This window comes from Salmo salar, chromosome ssa20 (assembly GCF_905237065.1).
Source record: "Salmo salar chromosome ssa20, Ssal_v3.1, whole genome shotgun sequence".
NCBI classification, from domain to species: domain Eukaryota; kingdom Metazoa; phylum Chordata; class Actinopteri; order Salmoniformes; family Salmonidae; genus Salmo; species Salmo salar.
Genome location: NC_059461.1, coordinates 50,140,788 through 50,160,206, shown reverse-complemented (window position 1 = coordinate 50,160,206; position 19,419 = coordinate 50,140,788).

Sequence of the window (19,419 nt, the reverse complement as noted above, 5' to 3'; positions counted from 1 at the left end):
GGCCATGGTTGGCGGCGATGTCCTCCGGAAGGCCATAGTGCCGGAAGACCTGCTGGAATAGGGCCTCAGCAACCTGGAGAGCGGAAGGGAGACCAGAGAGACAAATAAACAGCAGGATTTAAAAAAATCTGTCCACAACCAGGGGGGGTTTTGTTTGAGCACATACTGAGCATGAGTTGATGTAGCGCACCACATCCTGCGCCAAGGTGGGCCACCAGTATTTCTCAGAGATGGAGTGAATAGTGCGAGTGATACCCAAGTGTCCAGTGGTGAGTGATGTGTGCACCCAGAACAGCCTATCCCTTATGGGGAACGTAGATGTGCTCAGATGGACAGGTAGTGGGTGCAGGCTCCCTCTCCAGAGCCTGGCGAATGTCTGCATCTACGACTCAAGAGGGAAGGCAGGTCCTCTAACATTCGGGTGCCCAGTCCGTGATTTTCATCCTCGACCATGAGATGGTGGGTTATGGCATTGGAGCCATGGGAGGTGAGGAGGATCTTGTGAGCTGGAGCAGTAATTATGAAGAACGGAATGTTTTCCTGATGAGTGGACTCCACAGTGAGGGTGAGTGGTGTGGTGATGTGTGTAATGATTCTGCATCCTAGTGGTCGATTATCCAGGGCTTGAACCGGAAACGGAGAGGAGAGCGGATATGACGTGATGTTCAGAGAGGAGGCAAGGGTCTGGTCAACAAAGTTCCCCGCGGCACTCCATTAGGACTGTAGAAACAGTACATGAAGGACAGCCAGCTATTGTGACACTGAAAAGGGTTTGGCAAAAAATTATGAAGATGGATACTCACACCTGCCCCAGGACGTGGAAGATCACGTGACCGTCCCTCTGCTCTCGTGGATCCATAGTTGGGACGTACTGGACACTGTTGAAGCTGGTGCCCTCCTTGACCTCAATAGGGACAGAGCCCCAGCTGTTTCCATCTGTCGTTCAGCCGCAGGGAGGTGTATGACCTTTACCTCCATGGGTTCAGGCTCTGATACAGAGGGAGAGAAGCAATAAGGGTACCGACGCTCCCGAAGTAGATTATCCAGACAGATGGCGGTCGCGATGAGTGAGTCCAAGGAGAGGTTGTCCTCTTCTGAATAGCATGCGGAGCGCTGGATGCTGCTACAGTCTGGAAGATGAGCGCATACTCGGCAGTGGTCTGGTTATCCTGCAGTAGTTGGAATAGGCGCTCAGCCCCCTTTCTGCCCTCCAGTGGATGATCGAAGATCGCTCTGAACAGAGCAATGAACCCCTCATACGAATTCAGCTCCTCCTCTCCTCTCTCTCAGAAAGCCGTAGCCCACTCCAATACCCGCAAAGTCAGCAGAGAAACAGAACAGTGGCAACCTTGGACCTCTTAGTGGTGGGGGCTCCCATCTGGTGGGCAAAATAGCGGGAGCACTGGAGTAGGAATTCACGGCATTTAGATGGGGTTCCATCATATTTATTCGGGAGGGACAAAGAGACGTCTCTGACCTGGGCAGACACCTGAATGGACTGGTGTGCTGGTTCACTGGGTCGACTGGTGGCAGAGTATCCTTCGCTAGTTGAAGGCAACGCCTCAACGAGACGTGGAAGACTGCGAAGAACCTCTTCCATAGCCTTCCCCAGTTGCGCCAGCTGGTCCTGGTGTTGATGAAGTAGGTATCCCTGTTCGTCGACCGTCTGGGAGATGTCCTGATTTCCTGCTGATTTCCTTTGTTGAGGCAGTATTCTGTAACATAGACGCTGGTAGTCGGGAAGCAAGTGCAGGTGGTGAGTTTAATAATAAATGGAACAATACAAGCGTAGTGTACGAACATGATACAACATTAATACTGCCTGGGGAATAAACGTACGTGAATGCCAAATATAGATGAGGTAATGAGTGAGGAAATGGAGTCCACTTGTGCCTCATCATGAGGAGCAGGTGCACGTAATGATTGATGCCAGGTGCACGTAATGATGTTTGCCAGGACCGGTGGTTAGAAAACAGGCGACGTCGAACGCTTTGTTGATTTACTTTGTGAGGTGAAGAAAATAATGACTGAGAAGCTCAGGTTATTGCTGTTGGGCATGGTGAGTTATGACAATCAAAAATCAGACATGAGCCAAATAGGCACATTCCAACTTTTGCCCGCAGCAGCCCAGGTAGGCCTGCTTCTGTGTGTGCCGAGGTGTGCGCACTCCCTCAACGTATCAGGAAAGAGAAACCAGACACATGCTCATTGCTCACATGGAGCACTCCAAACAAAAGACAATGAAACAATTTACTGAACTCATAATGGCTATGAAATAAACCAAAACTTGTTGTAACAGGTTGTGAAACACAAGTGTAGGAGGTTGTGAACTCCGCAAACAACCTTTCCACTACGAGAATAAAAATGGTAAATTACTGTAAATAATACATGTATTAACAAAAATGTATGTAACCAAATGACAGGGGATTAACGGTACATTTACTAGGCCTACTGGTGACATATGTAATTGGGAATTGATAAAAAATAAACAAAGGGCAAACAATTCACACAATGAAGCAATGATTGTGAATGAATTGGCGGGAGACAGTTTAGCTAATTCTAGAGAGCTGAGTGCACCCATTCTGGAGAGAGACAAGCCATATCTTTGCCACACACTTCTCCCCTTCTTGTTGCAACATTTTAAATTATTCTCAAACATTATCTTCACACATATTTTAGATGCTTTTCACTGACTGCCGCAACTCAATCAGCTAGACCTATTGCCACGCACACAACCCAAATTACGGGCTTCCCAAATAGGATTATGCCGACACACTTGTGATTGGAAACAATCCACAGCTATTCTTTTTTTTAAAGAAGCTAATGATCCTCTGTGGCTAAGTCATGCACCCTGGTGAAGTATTTTGAATAATTTTATTTAGACAGGAGTAATTGGAGTAATTGTAGCCTATCATTTTGGCTAAACCTCAATTTACTTTCAGAGAATCCAGCATCCTAACAGTGCACCTGCCAACTTTCCTTTCCAATTTGCAAGAGGCTGAAACCAGAGATCTGTATATAATGATGATATGCCCTAACAATGGGAGTTTTTTCCCAAAAGGTGGGAAGGCAGGAGACAAGCTTAGGTCTGCATATTATGCCTATAGAAACGCATTGGTCTTAATCGGGACAGATTTTGGCGAGAGTGAGGCTTCGCCTCTTCCTCCCTGCTGAAACTATCTCACTGGAGAAAGAGTCTAAGAGAGGGAAACAGCTCCCCTCTAAATGTAGCCCATGTATCTGAGGCTGTCTGGCCAGAAATAGATCATTTTCCAGTACATGACACACTGATGTCACTCGACTCTTGGCCGAGGTAAGAAAGCCATCGCCATCTGCACCCATTCCACATAGTCTAGATTGAAGTTTTTATTACTTCTAAACAAAATAACTTACAACGATGTTGTGATTCTTGCTTGAACAGTCGCTAAAATTATATTTGGTTGATCTTTGCAAAATAACTTTTGGATGAAGCAGTTGTTAGCTAGAATGATAATGCTCATTGATATAGGCTGGAGCAAAAGCTAACCAAAGAGCCATTTTACCGGTAGAAGTTAAATATGCAGGTTATTTGCCAATGATGACACAAATATTATAGTAAGCAGGACATTCATACAAGCCTTGAAATCAAATTCTAATCCAAAAGTAGTGTGAAATGCACACATGAGCAACATGTAAATGCAGGCCTTTTTTTGCTGATGTTCTATAAGAACTCCCCCTTGTTCTGTCACCATCTTGCGCGCATTGTCCCCTTGCAGCAATGTTTGCAAACCCAGAAAGGGATCTATAGTATGACATGCCATGCTCTTTTGGTCCAGACAGCATCGTATACATGGTTTATACCTCAGTGGAGGCTGTTGAGGGGAGGACGGCTAATAATGATGGCTGGAACGGAGCATATGGAATGGCATCAAACACATGGAAACCATGTGTTTCGATGTATTGGATACCATTCCACTAATTCCGCTCCAGCCGTTACCATGAACCCGTTCTCCCCAATTAAGGTGCCACCGACCTCCTGTACTATACATACTGAGACAGAGGAGCGCTGTCACGCTCGCTCGGATGCTTTAACTGAGATTGATGCATTTTTCTGTAGTCGCCCGTCTCAGTCAAATAAATGATCAATATTTAAATATTGTATTTGGACAGGCAAGGAGGTGCAGTAGGGCCGCCAATAACGCCGGACAAGCTTACTGTACGTGCATACAAATAGCCTACTGATATTTTACAGATGTTATTGCATTTCTGGAAAACAATTTCCGGTATATGCATCCTCTTAAAATGTAATTATTTGTATGTGCAGTTGATTTAATCATGTTTTATCTGGCTGCACGACCGGTTTAACCCAAACAGATGCAATTCATTCCAGGAGGCACTCAGAAATAGACAGGTGTTATCTCTGTCTGGAGCTTAAGGTCTGGCGACCCCTGCTTACAGAACAATGTTCCCCTGAGCTCGCTGTACACATTTGCATTTGGCTGATAGGAAAAACTCATAATCACCATTGGTCAAAAAAAATAAGCGGGAACTGAATGTTATTATCAAAACATGGTTTGTGACCATGATTAGGGGTGGTTAACAGACTGCACAATATATATAAGTAGGCATTTTGTCATGTAATGTATTAATGTGTACTGAAATAACCACTCCATGGCTAACTGGTTCTGTAGATAATTCAACAAACATTGATCATGCACAATGCAAGAACAGTTCATCCATAATCATTAAACTACTGTAAAGCCTCTGTGTTATCCTGACAATCTGACAACTGGAATCCTCTAGCCTTTCTCCGTAGGCCCTCTGGTTTAGATGGCTGGAGGACATGCTGCTTCGATCCGCAGATGTCTGTGGATGGATGACATGGCACAGGGATCACAGCGGTGTGTTTCGTCAAGCACTCACCAGAGCAACACTCAACATTGTGTTAATTTAAATCGTTGGAGAGAGATTACTGAGCATATATAAGTAGGCATTTTGTCAAAGAATTCCCAATGCTGGTTGGAGATGTCTTTACTTTTAGCAGGTGAAATATTGGTCAAACGACCACCCCTCATCACTGTCAAGCATTCCCTAAAACACTTCTGCAAGCATGCTTTTCTAATTGACCTGGCCCGGGTATCCTGGAAGGATATTGACCTCATCCCGTCAGTGGAGGATGCCTGGTTATTCTTGAAAAAGTGCTTTGCTCACCATCTTAAATAAGCATGCCCCATTCAAAAAATGTAGAACTAAGAACAGATAAAGTCCTTGGTTCACTCCAGACTTGACTGCCCTTGACCAGAACAAAAACATCCTGTGCAACTTTTCAGGGAAGTTAGAAACCAAAATACACAGTCAGTTAGGAAAGAAAAGGCTAGCTTTTTCAAACAGAAATTTGCATCCTGTAGCACAAACTCAAAAAAGTTTTGGGACATTGTAAAGTCCATGGAGAATAAGAGCACCTCCTCCCAGTTGCCCTCTGCACTGAGGCTAGTAAACACTGTCACCACCGATAAATCTACGATAATCGAGAATTTCAATAAGAATTTTTCTACGGCTGGCCATGCTTTCCACCTGGCTACCCCTAACTTGCCCAAGCAAGTTGGAGGGCCTGTTGCCCGGACCTCTAGCAGTCTCTTTGGGGGTGCCACAGGGTTACATTCTCGGGCTGACTCTTTTCTCTGTATATATCAATGATGTCGATCTTGCTGCTGGTGATTCTCTGATCCGCCTTCGGCGATGTCATTTACAAAATAGCCTCCAACACTCTACTCAGCAAATTGGATGTAGTCTATCACAGTGTCATCCATTTTGTCACCAAAGCCCCATATACCACCCACCACTGCGACCTGTATGCGCTCGTTGGCTGGTCCTCGCTTCATATTTATTGCCAAACCCACTGGCTCCAGGTCATCTATAAGTATTTGCTAGGTAAAGCCCCGCCTTATCTCAGCTCACTGGTCACCATAGCAACACCCACCCGTAGCATGTGCTCCAGCAGGTACATTTCACTGGTCATCCCCAAAGCCAACTCCTTCTTTGGCCGCCTTTCTTTCCAGTTCTCTGCTGCCAATGACTGGAACAAATTGCAAAACTCACTGAAGCTGGAGACGTATGTCTCCCTTACTAACTTTAAGCATCAGCTGTCAGAGCAGCTTACCGATCGCTGCAGCTGTATACAGACCATCTGTAAATAGCCCACCCAACTACCTCATCCCCATATTGTTATTTATTTTTGCTCTTTTGCACCCCAGTATCTCTACTTGCAGATCATCATCTGCACATCTATCACACCAGTGTTAATGCTAAATTTGTATATTTCGCCACCATGGTCTATTTATTGACTTATCTCCCTAATCTTACTGCATTTGCACACACTGTATATAGATTTTCTCTATTGAGTTATTGACTGTATGTTTGTTTATCCCATGTGTCACTGTGTTGTTTTTGTGGCACTGCTTTGCTTTATCTTGGCCAGGTCGCAGTTGTAAATGAGAACTTGTTTTCAACTGGCCTACCTGGTTAAATAAAGGTGAAATAAAAAATAAAAAAATTAAAAAAGTATGTTCTGTGACTTTGCTCTCAGGAAGGGAACTCATAGAAGGAGAAAAGAAAGAAGGAAATAAAGTGTTACTTTGGCACAACGCATAGATACTATGTGTGCAAGGTCATGATCAGCTTATTGCACCCTGAGAGCAGATGCCTAGTTTGTGACTGAGTAGAAGGAGTGCTGAAAAGGAAGCACCCCTTCAGGGCTTCTATCAGACTTGTAATTTGAGCATTACGTTTATTGTAACCTCTCCGGCCGTGTTAATAAAGATTTGTTCATTTAACTTTGACTTGGAGTCCTTAGTGATAATTTCCACGACACAGTGATATTTATTCCCACAGAACTTCTTTATGGAACCATCCAGTTGTGGTCAGTGGTGGAAAAAGTACCCAATGGTCATACTTGAGTAAAAGTAATGATACTGTAATAGAAAATTACTGAAGTAAAAGTGAAAGTCACCCATTAAAATACTACTTGAGTAAAAGTCTAAAAGCATTTGGTTTTAAATATACTCAAATATCAAAGTAAATGTGATTGCTAAAATATTCTTAAGTATCAAAAGTAAAAGTAAAAATATTAATAATTTCTAATTCCTTATATTAAGCAGACTTTTCTTGTTCATTATTTATTTACGGATAGCCAAGGGCGCACTCCAACACTTGGACATTATTTACAAAATAAGCATTTGTGTTTAGTGCGTCCGCAAGATCAGGGGCAATACAGATGAGCAGGGAAGTACTGTACATACATTACCGGTCAAAAGTTTTAGAACACCAACTCATTCAAGGGTTTTTCTTTATTTTTACTATTTTCTACATTGTAGAATAATAGTGAAGACATCAAAACTATTTAACAACACATATGGAATCATGTAGTAACCAAAACAGTGTTAACTTCTCTAGGGCCAGTGGGACGTAACAGCCAGTGGAATCCCGTGGCGCGTTATTCAAATACCTTAGAAATGCTATTACTTCAATTTCTCAAACATATGACTATTTTACACCATTTTAAAGACAAGACTCTCGTTAATCTAACCACACTGTCCGATTTCAAAAAGGCTTTACAACGAAAGCAAAACATTAGATTATGTCAGCAGAGTACCCAGCCAGAAATAATCAGACACCCATTTTTCAAGCTGGCATAGAATGTCACATAAACCCAAATCACAGCTAAATGCAGCACTAACCTTTGATCTTCATCAGATGACAATCTTAGGACATTATGTTATACAATACATGCATGTTTTGTTCAATCAAGTTCATATTTATATCAAAAACCAGCTTTTTACATTAGCATGTGACGTTCAGAACTAGCATACCCCCCGCAAACTTCCGGTGAATTTACTAAATTACTCACGATAAACGTTCACAAAAAACATAACAATTATTTAAAGAATTATAGATACAGACCTCCTTTATGCACTCGCTATGTCCGATTTTAAAATAGCTTTTCGGTGAAAGCACATTTTGCAATATTCTAAGTAGATAGCCCGGCATCACAGGGCTAGCTATTTAGACACCCAGCAAGTTTAGCCCTCACCAAAGTCAGATTTACTATAAGAAAAATGTTATTACCTTTGCTGTTCTTCGTCAGAATGCACTCCCAGGACTTCTACTTCAATAACAAATGTTGGTTTGGTTCAAAATAATCCATAGTTATATCCAAATAGCGGCGTTTTTTTCGTGCGTTCAAGACACTATCCGAAAGGGTAAAGAAGGGTGACGCGCCCGACGCGTTTCGTGACAAAAAAAATCTAAATATTCCATTACCGTACTTCGAAGCATGTCAACCGCTGTTTAAAAATACATTTTTATGCATTTTTTCTTGTTAAAAAAAGCGATAATATTCCGACCGGGAAATCGTGTTTTAGTACAAAGAGAGAGAAAATAAAAACATGGTGTCGCCCCGTGCACGCGCCTCAGTCTGATGGTCCTCTGATAGACCACTTACCAAAGGCGCTAAAGTTTTTCAGCCAGCGGCTGGAATTACATCATTCAGCTTTTTCCCGCGTTCTGAGAGCCTATGGGAGCCGTAGGAAGTGTCACGTTACAGCAAAGATCCTAAGTTTTCAATAAACAGAGCCAAGAAGCCCAAGGAATGGTCAGAGAGGGCACTTCCTGTACAGAATCTTCTCAGGTTTTTGCCTGCCATATGAGTTCTGTTATACTCACAGACACCATTCAAACAGTTTTAGAAACTTTAGGGTGTTTTCTATCCAAAGCCAATAATTATATGCATATTCTAGTTTCTGGGCAGTAGTAATAACCAGATTAAATCGGGTACGTTTTTTATCCGGCCGTGTAAATACTGCCCCCTAGCCCTAACAGGTTAAACAAATCAAAATATATTTTTTATTTGAGATTCTTCAAATAATTACCCTTTGCCTTGGTGACAGCTTTGAACACTCTTGGTATCCTCTCAACCAGCTTCACCTGGAATACTTTTCCAACAGCCTTGAAGGAGTCCCCACATATGCTGAGCACGTGTTGGCTGCTTTTCCTTCACTCTGCGGTCTGACTCATCCCCAACCATCTCAATTTGGTTGAGGTCGGGGGATTGTGGAGGCCAGGTCATCTGATGCAGCACTCAATCACCCTCCTTCTTGGTAAAATAACCCTTACACACCCTGGAGGTGTGTTGGCTCATTGTCCTGTTGAAAAACAAATTGTCCCTCTAAGCCCAAACCAGATGGGATGGCGAATCACTGCAGAATGCTGTGGTAGCCATGCTGGTTAAGTAAGTGTGCCTTGAATTCTAAATGAATCACCAATAGTGTTACCAGCAAAGCACCCACACACCATAACACCACCTCCTCCATGCTTTTCGGTGGAAAAAACACATGCGGAGATCATCCGTTCACCTACACCGCGTCTCACAAAGACACGCGGTTGGAACAAAAAATCTTGAATTTGGACTCCGGACCAAAGGACAGATTTCCACCAGTCTAATGTCCATTGCTCGTGTTTCTTGGCCCAAGCAAGTCTCTTCTACTTATTGGTGTCCTTTAGTAGTGGTTTCTTTCCAGCAATTCAACCATGAAGGCCTGATTCACACAGACTCCTCTGAACAGTTGATGTTGAGATGTGTCTGTTACTTGAACTCTGAAGCATTTATTTGGGCTGCAATTTCTGGGGCTGGTAACTCTAATGAACTTATCCTCTGCAGCAGAGGTAACTCTGGGTCTTCCTTTCCTGTGGCGGTCCTCATGAGGGCCAGTTTCATCATAGTGCTTGATGGTTTTTGCGACTGCACTTGAAGAAATGTTCAAAGTTCTTGAAATGTTCTGTATTGACTGACCTTCATGCCTTAACCTGTTGGGGCTAGGGGGCAGTATTTGCACGGCTGGATAAAAAAATGTACCCGATTTAATCTGGTTACTAATCCTACCCAGTAACTAGAATATGCATATACTTATTATATATGGATAGAAAACACTCTAAAGTTTCTAAAACTGTTTGAATGGTGTCTGTGAGTATAACAGAACTCATTTGGCAGGCAAAACCCTGAGACATTTTCTGACAGGAAGTGGATACCTGATGTGTTGTATTACCTTTAAACCTATGCCATTGAAAAACACAGGGGCTGAGGAATATTTTGGCACTTCCTATTGCTTCCACTAGATGTCACCAGCCTTTACAAAGTGTTTTGAGTCTTCTGGAGGGAGATCTGACCGAACAAGAGCCATGGAACGATGATGGCCCATTAGACACCTGGCGCGCGAGTTCATGTTGGGTACCCTCGTTCCAATACGTTATAAAAGAGAATGCATTCGTCCACCTTGAATATTATTCATGTTCTGGTTAAAAAAGGCCCTAATGATTTATGCTATACAACGTTTGACATGTTTGAACGAACGTAAATATATTTTTTCCCCTCGTTCATGAAGTGAAGTCCGGCGGGCTTAGATCATGTGCTAACAAGACGGAGATTTTTGGACATAAATGATGAGCTTTTTTGAACAAAACTACATTCGTTATGGACCTGTGATACCTGGAAGTGACATCTGATGAAGAGAATCAAAGGTAATGGATTATTTACATAGTATTTTAGATTTTAGATCTCCCCAACATGACGGCTAGTCTGTATCGCAACGCGTATTTTTCTGGGCGCAGTGCTCAGATTATTGCAAAGTGTGATTTCCCAGTAAGGTTATTTTTAAATCTGGCAAGTTGATTGCGTTCAGGAGATGTAAATCTATAATTCTTTAAATGACAATATAATATTTTACCAATTTTTTCTAATTTTAATTATTTAATTTGTGGTGCTGACTTGACTGCCGGTTATTGGAGGGAAACGATTTCCTCAACATCAATGCCATAGTAAAACGCTGTTTTTGGATATAAATATGAACTTGATAGAACTAAAAATGCATGCATTGTCTAACATAATGTCCTAGGAGTGTCATCTGATGGAGATTGTAAAAGGTTAGTGCATCATTTTAGCTGGTTTTATGGTTTTGGTGACCCTGTCTTTGAATTGACAAAACATTACACACAACTCTTGTAAATGTACTGTCCTAACATACTCTAAATTTATGCTTTCGCCGTAAAACCTTTTTGAAATCGTAAAACGTGGTTAGATTAAGGAGATGTTTATCTTTCAAAGGGTGTAAAATAGTTGTATGTTTGAAAAATTTGAATTTTGACATTTATTTGGATTCAAATTTGCCGCTCTTGAAATGCACCTGCTGTTGATGGAGTGCACCACGGGTGGGACGCTTGCGTCCCACCTAGCCCATAGAGGTTAAAGTAATGATGGACTGTCATTTCAGCTGTTCTTGCCATAATATGGACTAGGTCTTTTACCAAATATGGCTATCTTCTGTATACACCCCCTAACTTGTCACAGCACAACTGATTGGCTCAAACACGTTAAGAATGAAAGAAATTCCTCAAATGAATTTAAGAAGGCACACCTGTTAATTAAAATACATTCCAGGTGACTACCTCATGAAGCTGGTTTAGAGAATGCCAAGAGTGTGCCAAGCTGTCATCAAGTCAAAAGGTGGCTATTTGAAGAATCTCAAATATAATATATATTTTGAATTGTTTAACACTTTTTTGGTTACTACATGATTCCATATGCGTTATTTCATAGTTTTGATGTCTTCACTATTATTCTACAATGTATACATTTGTAAAAAATAAAGAAAAACCCTTGAATGAGTAGGTGTTATAAAACATGTGACCAGTAGTGTACGTGTGTGAATTGGACCATTTCCCTGCCCTGCTAAGCATTCAAAATGTAATGTGTAATTCTGGGTGTCAGGGAAAATGTATGGAGTAAAAATAACATAATTTTCTTTAGGAAGGTAGTGAAGTAAATGTAGTCAGAAATATATAAGTAGTAAAATACAGATACCCTGAAAAACGACTTGAGTAGTACTTTGTTTTTACTAAAGTCATAAAAAAGCTTTGCATGTTTAGTGGTGGGATATGTGAAGAGATGGGTGCACTGTCGGAGCTAGAAGCACAAGCATTTCGCTACACCCACAATAACATCTGCTAATCACGTGTATGTGACCAATACAATTTGATTTGATTTGAAGTGAAATGCCTTGCAAAGTTTAGAACTGTCATGAGGATGGTTAACGGGCAATCGTCAAGTGTTTAGGAGCGTTGTGCGTGCCAATGCCGCTTCAGCATTATGGCTGCTTCATACCAAGCCGTAAGCAAAACTTTACCGAAATGATTACTAGGTCGTTTGGCAAAAATAAAAGTTTTGGGTTTGATACAGGCAATACCTTTCAGACATAAAGAAAAGGCAAAAAATATTTAGTGTAATGATAAAGTTAGCAGAAAAATGTCTTACTAAATAACTGAGAGTTTGACTGTGTGATATTAGGTTGCTTCTTGTGTAAATATTTTCCGTCTGGGGCGTTAGTGAAAATGTGCAATTTTTTTTTTTTTGCATTCAACTACCACTGAACAAAAATATAAACGCAACACATAAGGTGTTGGTCCAACCGGCCTCACAACCACAGACCACGTGTAACCACGCCAGCCCAGGATCCCCACATCCGGCTCTTCACCTGCAGGATCATCTGAGACCAGCCACCCGAACAGCTGATGAAACCGAAGAATTTCTGCACAAACTGTCAGAAACCGTCTCAGGGAAGCTCATCTTGACTTGACTGCAGTTCAACGTCGTAACCGACTTCAGTTAGCAAAATACTCACCTTCAATGACCACTGGCATACTGGAAAAGTGTGCTTTTCGAAGATGATGTACCGGGCAGATGGCAGACGTGTACGGCGTCGTGTGGGTGAGCGGTTTGCTGATTTCAACGTTGTGAACAGAGTGTCCCATGGTGGTGGTGGGGTTATGGTATGGGCAGGCATAAGCTAGAGACAACGAACACAATTGCATTTTATCGATGGCAATTTGAATGCACAGGGATACCGAGGCCCATTGTCGTGCCATTCATTGTCGTGCCATCACCTCATGCACAGCCCCATGTCACAAGGATCTGTACATAATTCCTGGATGCTGAAAATGTCCCAGTTCTTCCATGACCTGCATACTCACCAGACATGAGCAAGTTTGGCATGTTCTGGATCGACGTGTATGATAGCTTATTCCAATTCCCGCAAATATCCACCAACTTTTCACAGCCATTGAAGAGGAGTGGGACAACATTCCAAAGACCACAATTAACAGCCTGATCAACTCTATGTGAAGATGATATGTTGCACTGCATGAGCCAAATGGTGGTCACACCAGATACTGACTGGTTTTCTGATCCACACCCCCTACATTTTTAAAGTTATCTATGACCAACAGATGCATATCTCTATTCCCATTCATGTGAAATCCATAGATTAGAGCCTAATTAAGGAATTTAAATTGACAGATTTCCTTATAAATTGTAACTCAGTAAAATCTCTGAAATTGTTGCATGTTGTGTTTATATTTTTGTTCTGTGTATTTTCGTCCGACTTATGACGTGAAAGGACTTGAACAGATGACAAATGATGGTATGAGGACTATTCTACTTGGCATAAATGTATATTAAGAGTGCTATGGATTTCACAGAAACACCTCTCTCTAGCGCCACCTTAACTTTATTTCCAACATCCCACAACTATCAGTTGACAATACTGTAATCATAGAATATATATTAATATATATATATATATATATATATTATGTGTATGTGTATATATAAGTAAATCCCCATATATCCAATGTATGATTGTCTAACCGAGAAGACGATAAAACATGAGAAGAGAGAAGGAAAGAAAGAAAGGCAGTAGAGGGATGTGGTGTGCCCGTTCGTTGGCAGCTGCTTCGAGGCACAGTTCACTCAGCTGACACATCAGCTCATATTACAGTGCCTGAGAACAGCAGCTCATATCACAGTGGCTGAGACTGAACACAGATACGGTCAGAGACAAATAGGCAGAGACGGAGAAGTAGAAGGCGAGAAAGATAGAGTAGAGAGACAGAAAATGAGAAGAGTTAGAATCTGAGAGAGAAAGTGAAAGAGAGAGAGAGGAGTCAGATAAACTGGGGAAAAAAGGATTCCGACAGAGGTTCCGCTGGAGAGAAAGTCAGAGAAAGAACTCTGAATCAGACATGGCTGGGCTTGGCTGAGTGTATGTTGCATGCTGTCCCCTGGTCATGGTCCTGGCCTTCTCTACGTGAGCCTCTGTCAGCTGCCTGTCAGTCCCCCTTCCCCATGTAGACCTAATGGTCTCCCCTACGGTGTCTCGACCTGTCAGGCCTCACATAACCCCGGCCGACTCACACAGACACTGGCCCTTCAGCCCGCCACCGCACAGAGATATCATTAGAGGACCAAGGAAAAGAGGCAAGTCACAAATACAACTTTACTATAGTGTGGTAAATCTATGACCACTGTGGCTGAACTGTATGTAGTTAAGCCTACATGTACAGCATATTGACTGAAGTTCATGTTTTCTCTACACTTTATAGATAGCAATTATTTACTAGCACAGAGAAAACATAACCAGCTGAATGAAGGCACCCAGCAGTGGTTCATTACAGTACATCGCCACATCTCCCAATTATGAAACATAACACACATCTAAAGAAGTCACCCAATCCAGGAACAACGCGACTGCTGTCTTGACCTATTGTTTTACAGTAGAAGAACATGGAATGCCGAGACAGCATCTAGGGCTGGGACGATACCAGTATCGTGACAGTCATTAGTATGGTGGCTTGGAAACAAAACACAAAGCGTATTTAACTTGCAAACAAACTTCATTATGTTGTCATCCAGAATCACATTTATTTATTTCCCAAGCTAAAGCACACAATGTTTTACATACAGTGGGTTTTTAAAGGACCAAAGAGTTGTCTACTTCGTGTTTTCAATTTTGTCATTGAAAAAATATCGCCAGTGGTGGGAAAAGAACCCAATTGTCATACTTGAGTAAAAGTAAAGATAGTTTAATAGAACATGACTCAAGTAAAAGTAAAAGTCACACAATAAAATATTACTTGAGAAAAAGTCTAAAAGTATTTGGTTTTAAATATATGTAAGTATCAAAAGTAAATGTAATTGCTATAATATACTAGTAGGGATGACCAGGGATGTTCTCTTGATAAGTGTGTGAATTAGACATTTTTCCTGTCCTACTAAGTATTAAAAATGTAAGGAGTACTTTTGGGTGTCAGAGAAAATATATGGAGTAAAAAGTACATTATTTTATTTTTGGAATGTGGTGGAGCAAATGTTAAAGTTGTAAAGAATATAAATAGTAAATTTTAACATTTAACATTTAAGTCATTTAGCAGACGCTCTTATCCAGAGCGACTTAGAAATTGGTGCATTCACCTTATAATATCCAGTGGAACAACCACTTTACAATAGTGCATCTAAATCTTTTAAGGGGGGGCTAGAAGGATTACTTTATCCTAAGTAAATGTAAAGTACAGATACTACTTAAGTAGTACATTAAAATATTTTTACACCACTGAATATCGTGATATTGGTATCGTCCCGGCCATAATAGCATCACTCCTTTCATTGAGATTCTGCCATTTCAACTAGATGAAAAGTAAGCGTTCCACTTCATGAGATATCTAATAAGAAAGTTTGCTTGAAATCTGAGACATACTATTTGTGACATGAAAATGAAACTACAATGATATTCCTGAAAACTATACAATCTCTCCCTCTGGCAGAGGCTTGTTACTATGTTGACAACATCCAGAGAGCTGTACTGTGTGCATGCATGGATGTTTGCTTTTCTGTTTGTTTGAGAGGGTGAAAGATAAGAAAAACAGGTTCAGTTATTCTGCCCTGCTTGGCTGACCTTACCGCCTGGTGAAGCATGGGAGTGGAAAGGTACCCGGACCTGTCCAGTCACAGAGAGAGCACCGGAGAACCCCAAACATAAAAGACAGAGATGCCCGTCTGTCACTGCTGCTCTGCAGCGTCTCTGTGTCTTCTGGAGCAAAAAGAAAACCCATTCCCCTCATTACCTCCTCTAGCCTCCCCTCTCTGATTCTGGGCCACCCTAGCCAACCACAGCCCAGCCTGTGGAGATTCTCATTCAGCAATTAGGAAAGGAGAGGAGAGCAGTGGAGCTTAACAGTGGAACTGTCCTGTGTGTGTGTGTGCGCGTGCATGCATTGAAGTTTATGGAGTCTGGGTATACAGGATTAGGTGTGTGTGTGTGTGTGCGTGCCCACGCAAGAGAAAGAGCTCCATGTGAGTTATTCCCTCTGCAGTATACAGTCGCACGAAATTGCTAGTGGTTCGAGCGGCTGCCCCAGATCTAATTACTGGCCAGCAGTACTGCTCTCTCCCTTTGCACAACAATGCTCCCAGAATATAGAGGACAGCACAGGCTCCGTGTACACAAAAACAGAAAAACTGCTGGAGAGGCAGAGAGAGGCAACATGGACATGACTCATCTGGTAGATAAGGAAGCTCAAAGTCCTGTTATTACAAAGTGCACATCATGTCGTACAACTGTACAATATCATGTAATGATTCAGCTAAAACAAGGTGTTGGTTATCCAGCTGTAGGTTCCTGGGGAGAACGGGGATGGTTGTATCACCTTCACCTTTTCATCAGTTTCTCAAAAATCACTTAGGTTAGTGTATTCAAACAACCTACACCTGTCCTTTACAAATTGGTGTGGTTATTATATATGTAAATCAAACTGCTCATTTATGGTGTTGTCTTAAATACAAGGAGTGAAGTGTTCCAATTTACCCCATGGTCTGGGTTAGTTGTAACAGTGCGTGGGGTGAATTGTAACAGAATGAAAAAGTGCATAAATCATGACACGCAACTAATTATTGTACGTCTTTATTCAGATCATGAGAGCAACATTGCCATGTTCAAAATTTCTTTTGGCAGAAATAAATCTAAATAAAATGTTTATTATTTTCCCCTCGACTAAATGGTCTTTCCCAACCAAACAACAACTAGGCTAAACTAAACACCTGAACGTTTGCGGTGTGTGGCGTGCGCGTGCGTGTCTGTGTGTGTGACTGAATGTTCACATAATCAGAGTCACAGCCGTGACAGTGGTATGACTGTCCTGGGTTACAGACTTGGTGGGCCCATCATTTGCATTCCCAGCACTGCACCCAGACCTCCTTGGACTTAGAATTGTTAAAGTGCTCCATGCACACAATGCAGAAGAGTTCCTCGTTGGAGGAATCTGAATCTTCTGGTTCAATGTGCTTTGTTTTGGCTCTTTTCATAAGCAGGACAGTTTTTTGTTGTTGTTCAGAGTGGTTTTCCTAGGCTTGCTTCTTTCCAGCTGTTTTTTTTAGGCAGGGCAATTTTTATTTTGCCTTCTGAGTGCTTGAATTTTATGGTCTTCCAGTGCATGCTTGACAAGTGTATCCGTGAAAATGTTCCTATCACTTGCTGTAATTTTCCTGGGCCCTGCTTTTGGGAAAGGGCGTACATCAACTGGGTTGAAATCAGAAGAGTAATCAGGTGTTTCCCAGCCACAGCCTGATACACTTGGGGAGGTGCCCTGTGAAGTGACTGGAGAGGTGGGCTCGGAGGCAGCTGGAGAGGTGGGCTCTTATGGCGCACACCTGTCACCATCGTTACGCACACCTGCGCATCGTCAGACTCACCTGGACTGCATCACTAACCTGCATTACCTTCCCTATATACCATCCCTGCATTAACTTCCCTATATATGTCACTCCCTTTGGTTCCTTCCCCAGCCATCACTGTTTCTGTTTCAGTTTCATGTATGTGCGCTGTTAGTGTTTCTTCTTTTGTATTATGTTCCATTTATTTTATTAAAACACTCCCTGAACTTGCTTCCCGACTCTCAGAGCATATTGTTACAGAATGACGGCTCGCTTAAGGGAAGCATCATTTTTGTTGTTGTTTAGTTGGGAATTACGTCGGGTCTGGGAGCTGCTACAGGCTCTCATGCCTTCACCAGATCGCCAGGCTCCCCTGCCTTCGCCGGTTCATCAGGCTCTCATGCCTTCACTGGATCGCCAGGCTCCCCTGCTTCCACCAGCTCGTCAGGCTCTCATGCCTCAGCTGGATCGTCAGGTTCCACTGCCTCAGCCAGTCTGTCAGGTTCCCGCGCACCCAGCCAGCGACAGGTTCTGCGCATCAGCAGGGGTGACCGGTCCGATCCTGATCCCTGGGATCGTCCCTTTGGTTGGCGTCCTGCGGCTGGAGCCGAACGCGCCGGGGAGGGGGTACCATCAAGTATGCTCTCTCCGGCACTCTTGGTCGCCATGCTCCCGCGTCTCAGCCGGACTGGCAGATTTTCCGCGCCTCAGCAGAGGTGACCGGTCCGCTCCTGATCCCCGGGGTTGTCATTTTTCAGCGCCCTGCGGCGGGAAGGGGGTACAGTCACGTGTGCTCCCTCTCCGGCCTCTAGGTCACCAGGCTGCTCGTTATAGTGCACACCTGTCACCATTGTTACGCGCACCTGTGCGTCGTCAGACTCACCTGGACTCCATCATTTCCCTGATTACTTTCTCTATATATGTCACTCCCTTTGGTTCCTTCCTCAGGCATCATTGTTTCTGTTTCATGTCTGTGTGCTGTTAGTGTTTCTTGTTTTATATTATGTTCCGTGTATTTTTTTAAAACACTCTCTCCCTGAACTTGCTTCCCGACTCTCAGCGAATATTGTTACAGCTACATCATTTGACACTCTTTTCAAAGTGTGGAGAGGTACTCCCCTGTTTGTCTTTCTTTTCCATGATCTAGGCATGCTGAAAGTAAAAGAAAACATGTACCAAAAACATTCCGTTTTACTCTGGGTTAGTTTTAACATTTTCTCACAAGTTGTTAGAACTAACCATGACCCTTGCAGCCATTAGCTGGCTTACATTTCAGCTAAATGTTAAAACTTTAGCATTACTAACTTGCATCACATATCTCTACATAGACTGGTTATAAATCTGATATACGTTTGGTGAACGGAACTGCAAAGCAGTTGATGCCATCACAAAAACTAATTTGGTCAAAGTAATTACTTTGTTACCTTAATCACATTTCTGTCAATAGAATCTGCAGAGTTTATCACCGGGACTTGCTTTTCACATAAGGTGTCAGGACTAAACTGAGCATGTGCACAGTGAGTCACATGATTCTACCTCGCTTCTGATTGGAGGAATTGCAAGTGTTACAACTATCCTGTGCTACAACCAGATATGAAAAATAAAGTCCAGTTTCCCATAAAACTCAATCTAGTTCAATCACAATTAATTCATTACAGTTCCAAAAGAGGAAACAGACTTGCACATTATCATGTAGAGGTGTTCTCTGAGCAGCTGGAGGTGTCAGATCTAACACTTCGGAGGACACATAGTGGCGTTATATACAGACATCTGGGCCTCGCCGTTGTTGATTGTTTGCCCAGCTTCTTAAATGACTGTATGTCGGTGATCTCTGTAAGTAGGATGCCCTG